Genomic DNA, 22,750 nt, shown 5'->3' with positions numbered 1-22,750 from the left:
TAACTTCTGTGATTTCATTTTCTCATTTGTTACTTATCAAAGGTCAAGTGTGACTCTTGTAAGAGGTGGGCACATATGCCTTGCGTTCCAGAAGGAACCATTCAAGAAATCATCACTGATGAGAAGAAAGAATACAAGTGCAAAAAATGTGCATAGTTCAGCTCATTACCAAAATTACGTTGTGTAAATGGTGATTTTTAAAAAAACATCTTGGAACAAGAAGCAAACTGTTTTTGTTTATATACCAGCTTATAATAAAGTTTTTAAAATGTGAAAAAAAACTTCTCAGTATTTTGTCTAAGTGTATAATGCAAGTTGTGTCAAGACAAACCCCCATCCATCCGAATTTGCGTACCCTTGGACCAGAGGATGCAAATGGCACTCCTGGACTGGTGACAGGTGCATGGGTAGCAAAGTCTGATGGATAGGGATCCACATTGCCACAATTTGCTACCCTTGGAAGTACCCGTTTGAAGGGGTCTGGCCTCTCCTCCATACCCTCAACTCTCACCTTACCTTAAACGTACTCATGGACAAAATGAAACAGATAAAAATGCCAGGGTGTCTCAGCACACCCTTACTGGAAGACTGCTTGCTTTCTCATGCACACCCTGCAATAATTAAATGAATTGTTTGGGCCACTCTGGTGTCAAGTTAGGGTCAGGTCTGTCAGTTGTAAATTACTAAGGTGGCTGCAAATTCTGCAGGGTGTCAAGGAAAACCCTCATCAGTCTGATTTTGCTACCCTGGACCAAGTGATAGCAAATTCTGCCTGGTAGCAAAAAGGCCAGACTGATGTGGCAGTAACTGCTACTGGTAGGAAAATTTGCGGGGTGTGGATTTTGCTGCTACATGTTTGATGGCGGGAAGCGCTGGGAGGTAGGTGGAGGAGTGGGGATGTGGCACGCTCAGGGGAGGGGGAGGAAGTGGGGTGGGGGGGAGTTTGGCTGCCGGTGGGTGCAGAGCACCCACTAACTTTTCCCCGTGGGTGCTTCAGCCCCAGAGCACCTACGGTGGCGGGAGCAGGAGCTGAGTGGGGATCACGGGATGGATCAGACTCTGGCCCTGTTGGCCCAGCCCCTGATCCTTCCTGCTGTGGCGGGGAGGACAGGTTCCCCCTCGGGGCTGCTGCTGCCCCACACCGACAGGTCCCAGCCAGCTCCAGTCCCAGCCCTGAGCTCCCTCCCCCCCCCCACAGCTGTGAAGCTTCCCCAGCAGGGCGGGGGCTCGCGGTGCCACTGAGAGTCTCTCGGGCTCAGGTGGGTCCCCGCCTACTGCCCAGCGTCCCCGGCCCCGCGACCCCCCGCCCCACGTTAAATACATCTGAAGTGGTTTTAAACGTTAGCCAAGCTAATTGTTTATCATTCTCTGTATTTATTATTGCTGCACAATAAAGCCTCTAATCAGCTCTAACAAGTGCACATGTGCATTAATGCATGACACAGGGCAGCACCGACGTCTATTGCCCATTGTGCCCACACAGCGTATTTAGGCAAGTTTTCAGTTGCAGAAGTTTGGCCTGTATTTATTTACTTCTGAAAAACACCGAAAGTTAGATTCTGTGTGAAGACATCAACTATTATAGAAACCACATTACAATGTTTACTTTGTTTACTATGTATGGGATTATAATACACATTTCATAGGAAAGATCCAAATGAGAACTCTAGCCTGTGTCCTTGCACATAGGTTGTTAAACCCTGGGAATTGCTGGGAGCAGATTTAATCGGGCTATATGCAGTGATGAGCTCCCAAAATCCTAAGAACCGGTTCCCTACTAGGTCCTCAGTGGCGCCTCGGTGGCACTTTGGCGGGGGGGGGTCTTCACTCGCTCCGGGTGAAGGACCTGCCGCCGAAAACCCAGAGCGAGTGAAGACCCCTCCCCCGACCGCCGAAGTGCCACCGAAGACCCGGTAGGGAACCACACGGTGAGCACAAGCCCCACGTGCCTGTCTCCCCCCCCGTCACCCATCCATCCAACCCCAACCCACGTCCTGAGCCCAACTGCCCCCCTCAGAACCCATAACCCATCAACTCCCCCCTGCTCCTTGTCCCCTGACCACCCCCTCCCGAGACCCGCCACCCTAACTGCCCCCCAGGACCCCACCCCTTACCCAACTCGCCCCGCTCCCTGTCCCCTGACTGCCCCGACCCCATCCACCACCACTCCGACAGACTCCCGGGACTCCCACGCCTACCCAACTCCCCCCGTTCCCCGTCCCCTGACTGCCCCCACCAGAGCCTCTGCCCCCTCCAACTGCCCCTTATCCAACCCTTCCTCCCAGCCCCGGCCCGGCCCCCTTACCATGCTGCTGTGTAAGGATGCCGCAAGGCCACTGGAGCTCGCAGCCCCACCCCCTTACCATGCTGCTCAAAGCGGCAGGAGCTGTAGAGCTGGCACCGGCAGCGTGGCGTGCTGGGGCTCTGCGAGGGGGAGGGAAGCGGGGGAGGGGCCGGGGGAGCCTCCCCAGCTGGGAGCTCAGGTGGGCCGGGCAGGATGGTCCCACAGGCCGGATGTGTCCCACGGACTGGAGTTTGCCCACCTGCCCGCCCCTTTAGCAATCAGTTCTACACCAGGTTCTAAATTTAACAACCATTTCTTGCGAACCAGTGCGAACCGGCTCCTGCTCACCACTGGCTATATCCAGAACCACAGAAGGGATACTAGTATGTACTGACAACTATGGATGATTTTTCAATATAGGTAGAAGAATTTCCCCTCAGAGCTATGACAGCACGAGATGGAGAAGACACATAAAACGGTATATCAACATGGCTGTTCAGAGCAGTGGCGTGGGAATGATTTTTGGGGTGGGGGTGCTGAGCTGTGCCCCCGAGTCCAACTCTCCCAGACCGGACAGACCCAACCCCATTGCTGCAATGGAGTCCGGTCCATCCAAGAGAGTTGGCAACCCTCGCCCCCAAGCTGGGGCTGCCCAGGCTGGCGACGGGACCCTGGGAGGCAGCAGAATCACAGGACTGGAAGGGACCTCGAGAGGTCATCTAGTCCAGTCTCCTGCACGCATCAAGGCCGTGTGATGGGGCTGTGAGCAGCTACAAGCTGAGCCCTTTGGAAGCCAGCACCCTGGTCACTGAGCACCCCAGGGCACCGGGTGCAGTTAGAGGAGGAGGGACTGAGCAGTTTGGGTTTGGAAGGGCAGAGGGGATCACTGGCACCTGTAGGGAGCCTGATGAGGTCACTAGCTCAGCGCTGAGAAGAAAGCAGCAGTAGGAAAGGCTGAACCAGGGCGCAGGAAGGGGGCTCCTATCTTGTGATGCACCATAAAAGGTAATAAAGACACTTGGTGGAGGTTCCTTGGCAGAGTGCCTGCTGCTTAATTCACACAGAGGTTTGCCTGCCTGCCAGCCAGCCAGGGGTTGCAGGAACCGATGGGGGAGCCCATTCCTAGTTAGACATTTAAAAATGAACATTGTCTGCAATCTCTTCATGACATTTCATGCTGGAAATTGTTAGTGTCAACACACGTTTATGTCTTGTCAGACAGTAAAAACCAGGATGTCTATTAACCTATTTGCCAACTGTAGTGGGGTGGCTACCCCGCTCCTAAAATAGAAGGGGTTAAAGTCAGCCCTGGGAGAAGGTTGTGGCTGAGAGCTGCTAAACTGGGCTGATTGGGGAAGTGGCCGCAGCTGGGCCATGCCCCAATCAGGCCACAGCTGGCCTGTATAAAAAGACTGTGAGGCAGCAGCCTAAGAGAAGTCTCTCTCCAGCCAGGCTGGGAGAGAGGGGGCCTGGCTGCAGTGCCGTAACAAGGATGAGGTGAGTGAAGCACTTGCCTTGGGCACGTAAAGCTGAGGGGTGCAGAAAAGCCCTGGAGTGTCCCTGCCAGAACAAAAGCTGTGTGCAGCTCTCCCGGCTGCTGCTGCCTATGGCAACAAGAGACACCGGCAGCAGGCTGAGGCAGCCGCTGCTGCACGTCAGGAGGAGAAGGCACACAGGTGCGTTGCAGCCCTCTCCTTCCCCCGGCACCCACCTGGAGGAGATGCCGAGGGGGCTTCTGGTGGGAGACAGGATCATCTGTAGTGGACCTCACTCACCTGAGCAGCTGCTGGGGCTTCGGTGAGTGTTTGACCCTGTGATCTGCCCCCCTCCCCACAAACTGGGCAAGGGGCAGCCCCATTCCCCACCCCCAGTGAGGCTATGGCGAGAGGCAGCAGGGGAGGAAGGAAGCCGCATGTGATGGCAATCCTCTCCCCCCACCACCCCCTCCCAGAGCCCACACCCCCTCTCCGGCCCCCAAACTCTGTCCAAGAGCCTGTATGTAGCCCTCCGCACTCCCTCCCAGAGCCTGCACCCCTCCACCTATCCTGCATCCCAGCCCAGAGCCTACACCCAGCACAAACTCCATCCCAGAGCTTGTACCCCTAGTCCCTCCCCACACCCCCCCCTCCTGCACCCAAACTCTGTCCCAGAGTATGCACCCAGAGGCCCTGCCCCAGCCCAGAGCCTGCACCAGTCCTGCACTCCACCCCATGCTCCAGCCTCGAGCCTGCACCCAAACTCCATCCCAGAGCCCAGCCTCTCAACTGTCCTACACCCCAATCACCTGCCCCAACCCAAGGCCTGCACCCCAGACCTCCTCCCCCCCCCACACCCAAACTCCCTCGCAGAGCCTTAGGCAGGTGGCGGGGGAGTTCGGTGAGGTTCTGAGCGTTCTGGGCACCACCAAAATTTCTACAAACCTGCCACCCCTGATACTTGGAGGGAGGGGTGGGTGAGGAGGCGAGCGGTGAGTTGGTGGATGGACGGGGGGGATCCATTTTCAGTATTTTAATTTTTGGTACTGTACTGATTGACTGCTGTGTGTATTAATATAGTGACCCCCCCCTGCGTCTTTGGCTGAGGCTTTATTCTTGGGGCGGGGGAGAGGGGTGAGGAGGTGAGCGGTGAGTCAATGGCTAGAGTGGGGCAAATCTCCCAGATTCCAAATCTGGGACTGTGTCTGTTGGTCCTTTTTGCTGTTTTTCTCTGGGCTGGGGGTTGTCACAATGCTGCAAAGAGAGTGTTAACAAAGGAAGGTGCTTGCTTTTAACCCCCTAGGCCATCAGTATATCTGCTCTTCTCTAGTCCGCCCACCTGACAGGTTTGATTGTCTTTGGTCTGGCTCCCATCCCGTCTCCATGGGTTGCAGCTGTCTGGAGGTGCTGCCTTCCTCATTCACACCTCATTCATTCAACAGGGCAATTAATTACAAAGTGGCGGGGGGGGGGGGGGGGGGGGGGAGATCTTATTCTACTTCTAGCAAAAAGACATTTTTCTTTTACCTTAATTATACTACCTTAGAGGCCCGCTATAATATATTACCAAGGTTCAATACAACATTGTATAAAAGTTGTACAAAAATGCACAATGCAGAGATTTATCTACAACTGGATTGATTGCTGTGTGCAGTAATATAGTGACCCCTGGGTCTTTGAATGAGGCTTTATACTTTGGGGGGTGAGGGGGCGAGCAGCGAGTCAGGGGTGAGCGGGTGGGCAAAGAGGCGAGCAGTGAGCCAGCAGGAGTTCTAGGGGCAGGCATGGCGGCTTCTGGCAGGGGAGGGAGGAGGTGAAAGGGGGCGGGGGTGGGTGGGGGACTGACTAGGAGGGAAGCAGCAAGCCAGCGGGGGGCTAGGGGGTGAAGAGGGGTGTGATGGTGGAGCCTAGCGGGGAGGGGCCGGGTCCTATTTTACTGCTGTGATCTGGTCACCCTATGTGTGCTGTTTCTTCCTCTTCCCACCCCACCCCCAAACCTTCCTTTTTGGCCCACAGCTGTTTCGGGCAGGTGGTGCTGGGGAAGGAGGGTTTGTTTCCATGGGGCCGTGGGTTTTGGCCCTCAGCTGTTTTCTTTGGAGTAATATGACCCTCGCCGCTTTACGAGTTGTGCAGGCCTGGTCTAATTTATCAGCTGAACAATCTTTCAAAGTACAAATAAAAACCATATTTGACACCATAATAGTTGAGTTAAATTGGAGATGTGAAACTTTAAATGAGATCTTCTGATTTCGATTTTTCTTTCGGGTGATTCGCTTGTTAAAATGGACATTACTAATCTTCAAAAAGCAGCAGTGGATTTAAGTCTCAAATATGACCGCAATTTGAATGCCTCAGAAATTTCGTCAGATTCAGAGTTTTAAACATCCGGCGTTAGCGTTGTTTCCAAACATTTCATGCACAACTAGTGTCATAACTATAAAGGGAAGGGTAACAGCTGTCCTGTGTACAGTACTATAAAATCCCTCCTGGCCAGAGACTCCAAAATCCTTTTCCCTGTAAAGGGTTAAGAAGCTCAGGTAACCTGGCTGGCATCTGACCTAAAGGACCAATAAGGGGACAAGATACTTTCAAATCTTGGGGAGGGGAAGGCTTTTGTTTGTGGTGTTTGTTTGTGTGGGTGTTTGCCCTCGGGACTGAGAGGGACCAGACATCAATCCAGGTTCTCCACATCTTTCTAAACAAGTCTCTCCTATTTCAAACAAGGCGTGTTAGTTTTCCTTTGTTTTCTCAACTTGTAAATGTACCTTTTACTAGAGTGTTTATCTTTGTTTGCTGTACTTTGAACCTAAGACTAGAGGGGAGTCCTCTGAGCTCTTTAAGTTTGATTACCCTGTAAGGTTAATTTCCATACTGATTTTACAGAGATGATTTTTACTTTTTTTTCTTTAATTAAAAGCCTTCTTTTTAAGAACCTGATTGATTTTTTTCCCCTTGTTTTAAGATCCAAGGGGTTTGGATCTGTACTCACCAGGGAATTGGTGAAAGGTTTCTCAGGGCTTCCCAGGGAGGGAAAAATTGGGAAATGGTGGCAGCGGAACCAGAGCTAAGCTGGTAGTTAAGCTTAGAAGTTTTCATGCAGGCCCCTACATTTGTACCCTAAAGTTCAAAGTGGGGATCCAGCCTTGACATGGTGGTAGAGCGGTGGGATCATTTTTAAACCCAAAAGTCAGTGAGATTTTTTTCTTTCCTTCTAGCTGCTTGGAAAGCCGAGCTGGAGGTAGATCGATGCATATCTTATCTCTCCTTGCCTGAAGGCAGAGGTGTTAAGTTTTTTTAACAAGGTCCTTTGTTAAGAGAAGGGTTCAATTAGCAAATGACTGGTAAAAGGCATTTACAAGCTGAATTGTGGTGTGTGTTTGTTTGTTTTTTTTTACATCCTCGGGAGTAGCTAGTTAGAAAGTCTCTGTTAACTCAGCAGCAGCCAGAGCTGAGAGCTTCCCAGTTTCAGTCAACTGCAGAGGGGGTGACCCAGCACAAGAAAACAGGAAAATGACTACCAAAGAAGTAGCTAAAAAAATAGAACTGGCCAAACTAGAAGCAGAAGAAAATGACAGAAAACATCAGACTGCTTCAATTAACAAAACTCGAGACAGAGCAGAGAGCAAGAGAAGAGAAGGAGCTGGAAAAAGCCAAAGAGGAGGCTCACAAGAGAACTATGGAGCTGAAAGAAAGAGATGGAGGAGAGAGAAAAAGAAAGGAAGCATGAACTGGAAGTAGCAAAGGCTAAGCAGGATGCACCAGCCAATGCTAACAACCCCCCTCCAGGTACCACTTCCCATCCCAGAAAATTCCCCACCTACAAGGCAGGCGATGATACTGAGGCCTTCTTAGAAAATTTTGAAAGGGCCTGCCTTGGATACAGCATCGCTGCAGACCAGTACATGGTAGAGCTGAGGCCGCAGCTCAGTGGACCCTTAGCAGAGGTGGCGGCTGAAATGCCTAAGGAACACCTGAACAGTTATGAACTTTTTAAAAACAAGGCCAGACTCAGAATGGGGCTAACACCCGAGCATGCCCGTCGGCGGTTCAGAGCCCTAAAGTGGAAACCCGATGTGTCATTGTGACGTTATTGATATAATCTAGGACCATATAGATCATTGTTGCAACCAAGGTCCTGTAGTGGGATGCAAATCTTGTATAAAGGGGGTCAAATGGGGTGTCTAAGACAAGGTTATGGTTTACTGGTTATGATTTTGCTGTCTATGTGTCAGTTTTGTAGTTGAAGTTATAAATATTGGCTCTATACTGTCTGTATTTCAAACTTATGCTATGCTGCTGGGTGACATCCCAGACAAACTGGTGTTAGCTCTGCCTAGCCTGCTTGATGGCCCATTAAGGACCATCAGCTATACAATGGACCCATTGAGAGAAGGCAAATATGCCTTGAGACAAAGCAAAGTATGCAGGAACTTGCCCATGTGACTCCAGACTCCATTTTGCTGTAACTTTCCACAGTAAGAACAAAGAGGTGTCCTTACACCTGGAAAAGACTATATAAGGCTGATGCCTCATCTCCATCTTGTCTTCAATCCTGCTTCATACCTCTGGAGGAACTTTGCTACAAACTGAAGCTCTGAACAAAGGACTGAGGACCCATCCCAGCGGGGGATGTACTCCAGAGACTTGATTTGAATCTGCAGTTTATTCTATCACTGCTGCAAGCCTGAACCAAGAACTTTGCCATTACTGTATGTAATGGATTCCATTTAACCAATTCTAACTCTCATCTCTATCTTTTTCCTTTTATGAATAAACCTTTAGATTTTGAAGGATTGGCAACAGCGTGATTTGTGGGTAAGATCTGCTTTGTATATTGACCTGGGTCTGGGGCTTGGTCCTTTGGTATCAGGAGAACCTTTTTCTTACTGGGGTATTGGTTTTAATAACCATTTGTCCCCATAACAAGTGGCACTGGTGGTAATACTGGGAAACTGGAGTGTCTAAGGAGATTGCTTGTGAGACTTGCGGTTAGCCAGTGGGGTGAGACCGAAGTCCTCCTAGTCTGGCTGGTTTGGTTTGCCTTAGAGGTGGAAAAAACCCCAGCCTTGGGCTGTAACTGCCCTATTTGAGCAATTTGTCCTGAGTTGGCACTCTCAGTTGGGTTCCGCCAGAACCGCATTGTCACAGTCATTTACCCGTCATGCCTACCACATTGACAAAAATTGTGATGCCTGGGTATCAGGAGCAAATGTTAAATCTCTGGAAGATCTGCTTTCCCTAGTAAAAATGGAGCAGTTTTTAGAGGGTGTTCCTGAGGAAATAGAAAGGTACATCCTAGATAGGAAGCCCAAAACTGTAACTGAGGTGGGGGAGATTGGAGCCAAATGGGTGGAGGTGTCAGAAAAGAAAAAAACTAGTAGCAGTTGGAGCGAATATCAGAAGGGGCAAGCCGAAACAAAACCTTACCACCGGGGACAACCCAAGGCCCCACCCACATCCCAAGGGAAACCCCAGACGCCTTCTCACCCCACCACACCAGTCTCCACCAACCCACATCGTCCCGGTGATACCTTAGCAGGGCGATGTTTTAAATGTAATGAACTGGGACATATAAAGGCTCACTGCCCCAAGAACCCCAACCGATTACAGTTCATTACACCCCAATCACACCAAAGATCCCCAAACCCAGATGCCTCTCTCATACCCTCGGAGCAAAGGGAAACCTTGAGAGTGGGCGGAAAGAAGGTTCCCGCTTGGAGGGACACTGGGGCTCAAATGTCAACTATCCACCAATCCCTAGTGGACCCCAAACTCATCAACCCGGAGGCTACAGTGACAATTCAACCCTTTGTGTCACAGTCTGTAACCTTGCCTACAGCCACGTTGCATGTCCAGTACAAGGGCTGGTCAGGAATGTGGACTTTTGCAGTCTGACAATTATCCCATTCCCATGCTGCTGGGGGAAGATTTGGCCAACCATGTGAAGCTAGCCAAGCGGGTGGGAATAGTCTCACCCGCAGCCAGGCTAAGGAAGCTTTCACCCCCATCCCTGTTCCTGAGCCGTCCACCAGGGCCCCGTCTGTGTTACCGGAGACCCAGACAAAGGTGGTGGAACTGGATCCCCTGCCAACAACTGCAACAGCCGTAGTGGATCCAATCCCAGAGACCCAGCCAAAGCCAGTCCCAGAACTGGAACTGGCAACGCAACCAGCACCAGAACCATTGCGAGCCCTGAGTCCAGTGCTTGCAAACTCGTCTACAACTCCAACGCCAGAGGGCACCAGCGAGCCTGACCTGGCGGAAGCAGCAGATAACCCTACCCAAGAGGCTCAGCCAGAGCCTGAGATACCACATAGTGCACCAGCGGACAGCGGTTCACAGTCCATGGAAACAGCCCCAGCACCTGCATTGCTTCCAGAGGGACCAAGCCCCAGTCCACAGTCCAAGGAGGAACTGATGTCTCCAGCATCAAGGAAACAGTTCCAGGCCGAGCAGGAAGCAGATGACAGCCTTCAGAAAGCTTGGGCGGCGGCGCGGAGCACCCCACCACCTCTCAGCTCTTCTAACCGATCCCGGTTTGTTGTAGAACAAGGACTTTTATACAAGGAGACTCTTTCTGGTGGGCACCAGGAAGACTGGCATCCTCAAAGACAGTTGGTAGTTCCCACTAAGTATCGGGTAAAGCTCTTGGGCTTAGCCCATGATCATCCCAGTGGCCATTCTGGGGTGAACAGAACCAAAGACTGGTTGGGGAAGTCCTTCCACTGGGAGGGAATGGGCAAGGATGTGGCTAAATATGTCCGGTCTTGTGAGGTGTGCCAACGAGTGGGAAAGCCCCAAGACCAGGTTAAAGCCCCTCTCCAGCCACTACCCATAATTGAGGTCCCATTTCAGCACGTAGCTGTGGATATTCTGGGTCCTTTCCCAAAGAAGACACCCAGAGGAAAGCAGTATGTACTGACTTTCATGGATTTTTGCTACCCGATGGCCGGAAGCAGTACCCTTAAGCAACACCAGGGCTAAAAGTGTGTGCCAGGTTCTCCACATCTTTCTAAACAAGTCTCTCCTATTTCAAACTTGTAAGTAAATAGCCAGGCAAGGCGTGTTAGTTTTCCTTTGTTTTCTCAACTTGTAAATGTACCTTTTACTAGAGTGTTTATCTTTGTTTGCTGTACTTTGAACCTAAGACTAGAGGGGAGTCCTCTGAGCTCTTTAAGTTTGATTACCCTGTAAGGTTAATTTCCATACTGATTTTACAGAGATGATTTTTACTTTTTTTTTCTTTAATTAAAAGCCTTCTTTTTAAGTACCTGATTTTTTTTTTTTTTTTTCCCTTGTTTTAAGATCCAAGGGGTTTGGACCTTGATTCACCAGGGAATTGGTGAAAGGTTTCTCAGGGCTTCCCAGGGAGGGAAAAATTGGGAAATGGTGGCAGCGGAACCAGAGCTAAGCTGGTAGTTAAGCTTAGAAGTTTTCATGCAGGCCCCCACATTTGTACCCTAAAGTTCAAAGTGGGGATCCAGCCTTGACAACTAGTTTGGACCTTTTCCAGTTAATTCATGAATATAATTTGGCCAAATCTTATCCAAATTTAGAAATTGCATTAAGAATATTTCTCTGCTTGCCAGTAACTGGCTTCTTGCGAAAAGGTCCAGTAAGCTCAAATTAATTAAAAACTACCTCCGAGCAACCACGGGTCAGGAGAGATTAACAAATATGTCCATCTTGTCAACAGAACATGAAGTAGCGAATAATTTTGATGCAATTATCGATGAATTTGCCTTTTTAAAAGCACAAAAAGTACAATTTCGAAAAATTGTTAATCGTATCTGATATGGTTCTACAGCTAAATTTTATTTGTGATTTAAATAGTATGTTACATGCACTATGATGCACACCTTATATGTATTAGTTGATTTTGTACATGGAATTTATGATTAAAATGTTCTCTTTTTTTTTTTTTTTTACAAAGTAACTACTATGAAATTATGTGGGGGAGTGCACAATTTTATATTCTTGTCTCGGGTGCAAAAATAGTTAGTTACAGCTCTGCCTGGCTGCCTGCAAAAAAGGGTATTGGGTGTGAAGCAGGGCAGGGAGAACAGAGGAGCAGGGGAGCTCCAGGCTGGCAACTCCCCAGGCTGCAGGGCCTGGTCCAAGGCCCAAAGAGGTACTGGGAGACAGAGGAAGGCGGCAGGTCCAAACCCCCTTGCCTATGATGAGTGGCTTTTACACTGCAGTCTCCCCCAGGGAGTGGGGGCTGGGTGATGACTGGCAGTAGTCCAGACTGAGGCAAGGTGGGGATTAGAGGGTTGGGGGTCTCCCAGAGAGGGGAGACCATAGAGACTGGTGGGGATATTGTCGGGGGAAGCCTCTGGGTAAAGGGGCACCAGGTCCTGGGAGCGACACGGGGGGCCAGCGGCAGCAGGACACCAGCCTGCAGAAGGCGCTCAGAGGGCTGGAGAGCTAATTCCCTGAGACAACCACCAGGAGGCGCTGCACGGGTGAGTCCTGCACCTTTACACCACTGTTTTCCCATGTAATAACACAATTACATATAATTCAGTAAGAAATAGGGAAAGGAACGCAGATATTTCTGAAGGAAATTTTATGGAAACATCTCTTCTTAGATTAACATTTCCCTGTGTTAAAAACTAGGAAAAACACACAGCTTCAGCAGCCCATGTGACCTAGACACCAGCAGATTGTATAAAACCATCAAAAGATAATTTTAGAGTATTTATTTTCAAATCAAGGTAAGTTTAGGGCACTCTGCCATGAATGGCATATTTGAATAAATCTTCAATTGAATTACATTGAAAATGTTCAATATGCATCAAGTTTAAAACAAAAAGTAGTCCTAGCAATGCCATGCGATGTGCTTCCCCCTCATACTCTGCTCAGCTAGCTCCAAGAAATGAGGTTCAATTGGTAATTTCAAGCAATTAGACCAAACAGTCACTATTTTTACAGAAGATTCCAGAAGGTGGTGGACAGAACCAGAGGAATTGAGATGAATTTCCTGGAGTAACTTTATTTTCTTTAAAAAGCAACAGAGGGTCCTGTGGCACCTTTAAGACTAACAGAAGTATTGGAGTAGGGTTACCATATCTATTAAATAAAAAAAGAGGACCCTCCAGGGGCCCTGGCCCCGCCCAACTCCGCCCCCTCCCAGCCATGTGGAAAGGGCTGCCCGAGTGCTACCAGCTTCACAGTTTGCTGGGCAGCCCCCAGACCCTGCGCCCCTGGCCAGCGCTTCCCCCAGCACAGCTGGAGCCCGGGACGGGAAGTGCCCAGCCAGGGGCGCAGGGTCTGGAGGCTGCCCGGCAAACCGTGAAGCCGGTAGCGCTTGGGCTTCGGGCAGCCCCTATGCCTCCGGACCCTGCACCCCCTGGCCCGGCGCTTCCCCTCCCAGGCTCCGGTGGCGCAGGGTCCAGAGGCATGGGGGCTGCCCGAAGCCGGTAGCTGCGGCTGGAGGCTCTGCTCCTCCCCTGACTCTTCGGCTCTGTTTAAGAGCCGGGCTGCCCGAGCGCTACCAGCTTCAGGCAGCCCCCATGCCTCCGGACCCTGCGCCGCCAGAGCCCAGGAGGGGAAGTGCCCAGCCAGCGGCTGGGGTCCAGAGGCAAGGGGGCTGCCTGAAGCCCATAGCCCAGTGAAAGAGGAGGTGAAAGTGTAGATCGGGCCTCCACACCAGGATGATAAAATGACACCAGGCCCCGCTCATAGTCCAGATACACCCCAATCCTCCCGGGGCTCGCAGTCAGGGGAAGGAGGGTCTCTGGGGAGGTGCGAGCCCGGTAATGGCTCCCACACTGATCCACGGCCCAGATGCTCTCCTCAGGAGAAAAGCTGATCCAGCCCTTCCTCCTGACAGACTCTCTGGCCACCCCCACAGCCCAGGTCCTACCACCCCCGACCTCTACCTCCCAGTAGTGTCTCCCCGAGGTGAACCCTTCCGAGCCCAGCACGCAGGTTTCACTGTCAAATCTCTCGGGGTTGTCAGGGATGTCCTGCTGCAGGCCCCTCCATTTCACAGATCGCCGATTCTCAGAGACCAGGAGGCTGGGATGAGCTGTGTCTGGATCCAGAATCACCATCGCTGCAGAGATGGGGCAGAGCATCAGGGGCAGAGCCCAACCAATCGGCATAGGCACTGACTCCGTGGGTGCTCCGGGGTTGGGGCACCCACAGGGAAAAACTAGTGGGTGCTCTGCACCCACCACCAAGCTCCCTGCCCCAGCTCACCTCCACTCCGCCTCCACCTCCTCCCTTGAGCGCGCCACATCCCCGCTTCTCCTCCTAGCTCCCAGTGCTTGCCGCTGCAAAACAGCTGTTATGTTGCGTAACAAGCTCTGGGAGGAGGGGGAACGCGGTGCACTCGGGGAAGAGGCGGGGCCAGGGCAGAGATTGGGGGAAGGAGTCCAATAGGGGCAAGGAGGGGGCGGAGATGGAGTGGGGACTTTGGGGAAGGGGTTGGAATGGGGGTAGGGTGGGGCTGGGGGCAGGGGGGTCAAGCACCCACCGATGCCAGCAGAAGTTGGCGCCTATGCCCATTGGGGATGTTTCCCATCCTCCCCACAGCGCTGTCTTAGTTAGGACACTCTCTGATTTCCAGGCTCTACCTCCCGGGGACCTGCCTCTCTGCATTTCACTGCAGCTCTCCTCCCAGGCACTAGGGGCAAATAGCTCCCCTGAAAGAGCTGGAGATGCCTCTAGCTCCCATTGGGCCTGTCTGTAACCTCTACAGAGGCCCCTGTGAGGAGCGAGCTCAGGTGTTACACACACGGACATCATTTCAACCATTACGAGAACTCAGTAATCACCTACCACAAAATCTGTGCTGTGGGGCTGCTCCCACGTCTCCACAACTGAGTCTCCAATCTACGCCTGAGTTGGGAGCCCTCTATTCTAACACCCACAGAGTCGTATCACACTCAAATTTGGTAGATTTGGTCTGGGTCTAGGTAGAATTTTTCTACCAAATTTGAACTGAATTGGCCAAAGGGCTACTGATTGACAACTCTGTAAAAACAGAGATTTCACCAGAATCCAAAAAGCATTAAGATAATTACCCACAGTCAGTTAAGGTAATTTACAGTTTCCTAGAACCCTTCTAGTTCATGAAGTCAATTAATAACACAACACATGAGAATTCACCATATGTGTCCAGTAAAACGCCAACTCTGACCCACAATTACCAATCCTGTGAGCACCTCCCCCCTGAACTGACAGCGGGTAAGTTCCCAGCCTTAGGAGTTATTGCAGTTACACTGGAGCTCTCATGACTCCATAGTTAAGTGTGAGCATTTGTTTCATGCAAGGAAACTGGGGACAAATCTGGCATTCTCATTGCCCATACTGTTCTTTCCCTGTGACTTCTGGCATGTGTGCATCTGCTGGGCAGCAGAGTGGTGCAGGGGGGAGGGGGGCTGACATTAAAATACCAGCTTCACTTACCTGCATGTTTGCTGACTTTACTCCAGCCTGAAATCAAACACACAAGAGGTGAGCACTCCCCGGAGCACGGACTGCCCGCGTAGGACACAATGGCATATAGGGGAAAGGGGACACATAGCACTTACCAAGTTCAGCCAGGGATTTCCCTGCAAACAGAGAGACATGGGTGTGCAGTCAGTTCTATAACAGCTCTTGGGTTAGGGAATGTGCCTTTAAAGGACCACTTTGCCCTCCCCACTGTGCTCTCTGCTGGCCTCTTTCTGCCCAGGTCTCCTGGCCTGAGCTCCATCCTCAGATCTCTCCATGGATCACACCCCCCTTCTTGGCATCTGACCCTTGCTGGGCTTCCATGACCCTGCCCTAGCTGGGCTCACCTGTGGTGTAGTGTCCACACTTCCCATGTGCCAGGCAGCTTGGCAAGGGGCTAGGCCCTGATAACATGGAAGTGAGGGTTTAATGAGCTAACCCTTGGCCCTGGACACTGGATCTCAGCCAGGGCCGGTTCCAGGCACCAGCGCAGCAAGCAGGTGCTTGGAGTGGCCAATGGAGAGGGGCGGCATGTCTTGTTCTTCGGCGGCAATTCGGCAGTGGGTCCCTCACTCCCTCTCGGAGCGAAGGACCTGCCGCCGAATTGCTACCGAAGAATGAAACGGCGGCGGTAGAGCTGCCGCTGAAGTGCTGCAGATCGTGATCGGGTTTTTTTTGTTTTTTTTCTGCTTGGGGCAGCAAAAACCCTGGAGCTGGCCCTGATCTCAGCTTATGGGCCCAGCAACATTAGTTAGCTCCTTCTCACTGAGTTTGTGCCTCAAAGTGTCAGAGTGCTAGGAGACTTTGAGACTGCGCTGAGCCCCTGTTTCCAGGGCATCAGGATCCCCCCACACCCCACCATTCCTTTAAATTCAATAGCAAAAAGGTACTTTGGCCCAGGCAGACCCACCAGTTTTGGATATGGACGCTCCCCTGTGTGCAGATTTTAAAGGAGGGGCTAAAATCAGGCTTATGCTGGAAACTGAGCAGCAATCTTATCTATGGAGCAGTTACTCCCCTCTATGATTGGTCAGAGCTCCCCGTCCGTTTGGTTCCCAGAGCCTCTCCTAACAGATAGTGCAGAGACAGAAGCCAAAGTCTGTCTGACTATGTACAGTGAGAGAAAATCGTTCAAGCCTCCAGTGAGCCCAGACATTTACCTCTCTCGTTCTCCAGCTCAGAGCGCAGAATCTCTGGAGGAGAAAAGGAAGAAAGAGGTGAAGTTTCATGTTGTTACATTAACTGGGTTATTCCTACTGTTATTTCAGGGAACTTGTCCCAGGAACTTACCTCTCTCTTTCTCCAGTTCAGATTGCAGATTTTCTAAAGAAAGAAGAGTGAAAAAGGTGAGATTCTGGGGGGCGATGGTCCCCTCTAATACTAGCAAACAGCTGCTATTTTACAGAAAATCAAAGATTCACAGAGATTAAGGCCAGAAGGGTCATAGTCTGACCTCCAGTACATCACAGACCTTAGACCCTCACTCAGTCACCTCTGTATCAGGCCTAAGGTTACGTTTTAGTCACAGGTATTTTTAGAGAAAGTTGTGTACAGGTCATGGGCAATAAACAAAAAAATTCACCGCCTGTGACCAGTTCATGACTTGTACTATAAGTACCCCTAAGTAAATCTTAGGGGGGCCGCTGTTGGAGGAGGAACAGGACCAGCAGCACCAGCTGCCAGGGCTCACTGAGCAGCAGTTGCTCCGGCTGCCTGAGGGACCACTGCTCAGGCAGTCTCTGGGGCCAGCCCCATCGGCTGCTGGTCAGGTGGTCCAGGGGCCAGCTGCCCTGTGCCACTCCAGCAGTGGCTGGCAGCCGGTGCAGCTGGCTACGGGGCTGCCTGAACAACTGGCTGACCTCATTTGAAAAAAGACGTTGAAAAACTGGAAAGGATGCAGAAAAGAGCCACAAATTATTTGAGGGCTGGAAAAAATGCCTGATAGTGAGAGACTGACTTATAATAATGGGATTATTCGCACACTTAAAATTAAGCCTGTATCTAGCTGATTTGGGGCCCTGATGTGTCTGGGCCTCAGTTCCCTAAGTGTAAAATGGGGATAAGGATGAGGTGGACAAGGCTTTCTTCTGGCAACTAGCAGAAGTTGCTAGATCGCAGGCCCTGGCTCTCATGGGAGGCTTTAATCACCCTGATATCTGCTGGGAGAGCAATACTGCGGTGCACAGACAATCCAGGAAGTTTTTGGAAAGTGTAGGGGACAATTTCCTGGTGCAAGTGCTGGAGGAACCAACTAGGGGCAGAGCTTTTCTTGACCTGCTGCTCACAAACAGGGAAGAATTAGTAGGGGAAGCAAAAGTGGATGGGAACCTGGAAGGCAGTGACCATGAGATGGTCGAGTTCAGGATCCTGACACAAGGAAGAAAGGAGAGCAGCAAAATACGGACCCTGGACTTCAGAAAAGCAGACTTTGACTCCCTCAGGGAACAGATGGGCAGGATCCCCTGGGAGAATAACATGAAGGGCAAAGGGGTCCAGGAGAGCTGGCTGTATTTTAAAGAATCCTTATTGCGGTTGCAGGAACAAACCATCCCGATGTGTAGAAAGAATAGTAAATATGGCAGGCGACCAGCTTGGCTAAACAGTGAAATCCTTGCTGATCTTAAACGCAAAAAAGAAGCTTACAAATGGAAGATTGGACAAATGACTAGGGAGGAGTATAAAAATATTGCTCAGGCATGCAGGAGTGAAATCAGGAAGGCCAAATCACACTTGGAGTTGCAGCTAGCAACGGATGTTAAGAGTAACAAGAAGGGTTTCTTCAGGTATGTTAGCAACAAGAAGAAAGTCAAGGAAAGTGTGGGCCCCTTACTGAATGAGGAAGGTAACCTAGTGACCGAGGATGTGGAAAAAGCTAATGTACTCAATGCTTTTTTTGCCTCTCTCTTCACGCACAAGGTCAGCTCCCAGATTGCTGCACTGGGCAGTACAGCATGGGGAGAAGGTGACCAGCCCTCTGTGGAGAAAGAAGTGGTTCGGGACTATTTAGAAAAACTGGACGTGCACAAGTCCATGGGGCCAGATGCGCTGCATCTGAGGGTGCTAAAGGAGTTGGCGGATGAGATTGCAGAGCCATTAGCCATTATTTTTGAAAATTCATGGCGATCAGGGGAGGTCCCAGATGACTGGAAAAAGGCTAATGTAGTGCCCATCTTTAAAAAAGGGAAGGAGGAGGATCCGGGGAACTACAGGCCAGTCAGCCTCACCTCAGTCCCTGGAAAAATCATGGAGCAGGTCCTCAAGGAATCAATTATGAAACACTTAGAGGAGAGGAAAGTGATCAGGAACAGTCAGCATGGATTCACCAAGGGGATGTTGTGCCTGACTAACCTAATTGCCTTCTATGATGAGATAACTGGCTCTGTGGATGAGGGGAAAGCACATGGATGTGTTATTCCTTGACTTTAGCAAAGCTTTTGATATGGTCTCCCACAGTATTCTTGTTGCCAAGTTAAAGAAGTATGGGCTGGATGAATGGACTGTAAGGTGGATAGAAAGCTGGCTAGATCGTCGGGCTCAACGGGTAGTTATCAATGGCTCCATGTCTAGTTGGCAGCCGATTTCAAGCGGAGTGCCCCAAGGGTCGGTCCTGGGGCTGGTTTTGTTTAATATCTTTATTAATGATCTGGAGGATGTTGTGGATTGCACTCTCAGCAAGTTTGCAGATGACACTAAACTAGGAGGCGTGGTAGATACACTAGAGGGTAGGGATCGGATACAGAGGGACCTAGACAAATTAGAGGATTGGGCCAAAAAAAACCCGATGAGGTTCAACAAGGACAAGTGCAGAGTCCTGCACTTAGGACGGAAGAATCCCTCTCTAAATCTTTCTGAACAAGTCTCTCATATTTCAAACTTGTAAGTAAACAGCCAGGCAAGGCGTGTTAGTTTTTATCTTTGTTTTCTCAACTTGTAAATGTACCTTTTTGCTAGAGTGTTTATCTCTGTTTGCTGTAACTTTGAACCTAAGGCTAGAGGGGATTCCTCTGGGCTCTTTAAGTTTGATTACCCTGTAAAGTTAGTTTCCATCCTGATTTTACAGAGATGATTTTTACCTTTTTCTTTAATTAAAAGCCTTCTTTTTAAGAACCTGATTGATTTTTTCCTTGTTTTTAGATCCAAGGGGGTTGGATCTTGATCCACCAGGAGTTGGTGGGAGAAAGGAGGGGGATAGTTAATTTCTCCTTGTTTTAAGATCCAAGGGGTTTGGATCTGTATTCACCAGGGAATTGGTGAAGAGTCTCTCAAGGCTACCCAGGGAAGGGAATTAGCACATTTGGGAGTGGTGGCAGTGGACCAGATCTAAGCTGGTAGTTAAGCTTAGAAGTTTCATGCAGGCCCCCACATTTGTACCCTAAAGTTCAGAGTGGGGAAGCAGCCCTGACACAGACTAACACAGCTACCACCCTGAAATTTGTGGGAAGGGTTACTCATGCCCTGAGACATCTTCTTGTTGTAGTCTTATGATGGAAGGTGGTGATGGCGGCAAGATGCACTTCTATGGAGCATGGAGAGAACCCTGACATTTTTAGTTCTAGGATGCAATCTACCACAGTGGTAGTGGAGAGGATGTAGGGGTAACATGTCTCCAGTCACACCAGAGCTGGAAGCTCTTCCACTATTGAGTATACATGGTCTTTACATACTCAGAGCAGGTCATTTCTAAGCTTTGGAACCACTGAGTTGGAGAACCTGTAGATTGGGGTGATGGACCTTGCCTGAGAGAGGAGATGAGGAACAGGCATGCAAATCACCAGTTGAGCACGGTATGGGAATAATGTTTGTCATGGCCACAAAGGATCTATAAGTATAACCCTGGCTCTTTCTTTTCTTATCTGAAGCAAGACCTTTGATATTTGAGGAATTGGAGGACCGGCATAGAGGAGACCTGTGTTCCAATGTAGGAGAAAGGCAACGCCGAGAGAGTGATGACCCAGGACCGCTCCGGAGCAGAACTGGGAGCACTTCTTGTTTCTGGCTGTGGTGAATAAGTCTATCTTTGGGACTCCCCAACGTAGAAATATGCTGTGGAGAATGGAAAGGTCTTTCTCATTTGTGATCCTGGGAAAAGTTCCTGCTGAGAGTGTCCGCAGGAGAGTTCTGTGTGCCCGAGAGGTGAGCTGCTGAGATGTTGATGTGAACATAAGAATGGCCATACTGGGTCAGACCAAAGGTCCATCAAGCCCAGTATCCTGTCCTCTGACAGTGGCCAATGGCAGGTGCCCCAAAGGGAACGAACAGACAGGTTATCATCAAGTGATCCATCCCCGGTCACCCAATCCCAGCTTCTGGCAAACAGAGGCTAGGGATACCATTCCTGCCCATCCTGGCTAATAGCCATTGATGGACCTATCTTCCATGAATCTATCTAGCTCCCTTTTGAACCCTGTTATAGTATTGGCCTTCACAACACCCTTTGGCAAGGAGTTCCAGAGGTTGACAGCGCGTTGTGTGAAAAAATACTTTCTTGTGTTTGTTTTAAACCTGCTACCTATTAATTTCATTTTGTGACCCCTTGTTCTTGTATTATGAGAAGGAGTAAATAACACTTCCTTATTTACTTTCCCTATACCACTTATGATTTTATAGACCTCTATCATATCTCCCCTTAGTCACCTCTTTTCCAAGCTGAAAAGTCCCAGTCTTATTAATCTCTCTTAATACGGAAGCTGTTCTATGTGGTGGTGAATGCACCAGTTCCAGAGTTTCACTGCCTTGGTACAAAGGGACAGTGAGCTTGCTCTTCCCTAGTGATTTATGTAAAACATACATGCAATGTTGTCTGTCATAATCTTTATATGCTTGCCCCAATCAGTGGTAGAAAATGTGAACAAGCTTCCCTGACTGCTCTGAATTCCAGTAAGTAGCTATGCAATGTGGATTCGAAGGGGAACCATTTGCATTGAATAGTGTTGGTGTCCAGGTGGGCTCTCCAACCCAATGGATATAAGTCTGTTGTCATTATTAGCATTGGGGGTGGTTGAGTGAAGGGAACTCCTGTGAGGGGTTGTGAGGGTCTTTCCACCAGTTGAAGGAGTTTTTGACTGTTGAGGGCATCAATAGAAGTTTGTTTATACTGTGTGTGCTTGGTATGTACACTGTGCTGAACCACCACTGAAGGCAGTACTTGTGGAGTCTCACGTGATTTATTACAAAAGTGCCTGCCACCATGTGTCCCAGTAGTTGAAGGCCATTTCTGACCAAGGTCTGAGGGTGGCCTGTCCTGTCGAGATTAAGTTGTCTAAGGTGTTGAACCTGCATAAGGAGAGGAAGGCTTTGGCCTCTGCTCCATCTAGGTAGGCTCCTATGAATTCCAGATGTTATACTGGAGTTAATATGGTCTTTTGGATGTCTATGTTTAGAGCCAATTGGAGGAATAGGTCCATAGTCTTTTGTGGGGGCGTCCAGGCATCATCAAAGGAGCATGCCTTGAGCAGACCATCATCTAGATACAGGAATATTATCACTTTGTTTGCAAAAGAGCACCACAACCACAGAAAGGACCGTTGAGAACATCTGGGTCCAGATAATGAAAGTGGTCTTGTCCCAGAGTGAATACTAGAAACCTTCTGTGGATCGCGATATGGAAGTAAGCATCTTGTAAGTCAAGGGTCGAGAACCAGTCCCCATGGTCCAGAGATGGGATTATTGCTGCCAAAGTAACCTTATTGAAGTGTTGTATCTTTAGAAATCTGTTGAGTGATCTTAGATCCAGAATGTGTCTCCAATCACCATTCTTTTTCAGTATCTGGAAGTACTTGGAGTTGAAGCCCTTCCCTCTGTGTTGGGTAGGAACTGGTTCTATAGCACGTAGGTTCAGAAGATAGCTTTTACATCAGGAAAGAAGCTGCTCATGAGAAGCGACAAAGAGTCCTGTGGCACCTTATAGACTAACAGAAGTATTGGAGTATAAGCTTTCGTGGGTGAATACTCATGAGAAGGGTTCCTTAGGAGGGCTGGGAGAGAGGGGTAGGCAGGAGTGAGGGAGGTAAAATGGATCGAATATCCTGTGGAGATGATCTTCAAAACCCACTTGGTCTCAGTTTTGACGAAAAAGAGTCAGCAGTTGCCAAAGTAGTGGTGATATTTGTGTTTTTGCAGCAAATTAAAATGGGGGTGGTAACTCGGGGCCTCAAATAACACATCAAAATTCATGCATAGATGTAGATGGCTGTAATGTTGATGATTGTGGGGCAGTTGATCTTCGCTTTTTTATTCATTGTGTTTTCTGTTGGAGTTCATAATGCCTCTGGGGAGGAGAAAATTGATCAGGCCGGGATCTCTGTGTCATCTGTGATTTATTTTTTCTCCTTTTTTGTGCAGGTGCATAAATTCTCAGTGAATGCAAAGTGGCTCTAGAGTCTTTTAGTATGTGGAGCAATTCATCCATTTTCTCCACAAATGATTTGGATCCTTCAAATGGAAGGTCCTCCACAGTAGACTGGACTTTCCTTGGAAAGCCAGAAAGGTGAAGCCAGGAAGCCCTCCGCATGCCCACCACTGTTGAGATGAAGCAGGCAGCTGTGTC

The 22,750-nt window shown here is 49.7% G+C and overlaps 1 long non-coding RNA gene and 1 pseudogene across 1 annotated transcript; one reads left to right on the top strand and one right to left on the bottom strand.

Annotated features, from left to right (window-relative positions):
• Window positions 1-3,853: 3,853 nt before the first annotated feature.
• Window positions 3,854-22,748, top strand: LOC128827623 (uncharacterized). The gene is made up of 3 exons (XR_008443029.1): window positions 3,854-4,081; window positions 20,064-20,337; window positions 22,546-22,748. It is a non-coding gene; the product is annotated as an uncharacterized LOC128827623 (long non-coding RNA).
• Window positions 12,447-22,750, bottom strand: part of LOC128827620 (butyrophilin subfamily 2 member A1-like) — a 32,310-nt pseudogene continuing 22,006 nt past the window's right edge.

The sequence above is a fragment of the Malaclemys terrapin genome, chromosome 22, assembly GCF_027887155.1.
Source record: "Malaclemys terrapin pileata isolate rMalTer1 chromosome 22, rMalTer1.hap1, whole genome shotgun sequence".
In the NCBI taxonomy this organism is placed as follows: Eukaryota; Metazoa; Chordata; order Testudines; family Emydidae; genus Malaclemys; species Malaclemys terrapin.
This window is presented reverse-complemented; position numbering and strand designations above follow the sequence as displayed.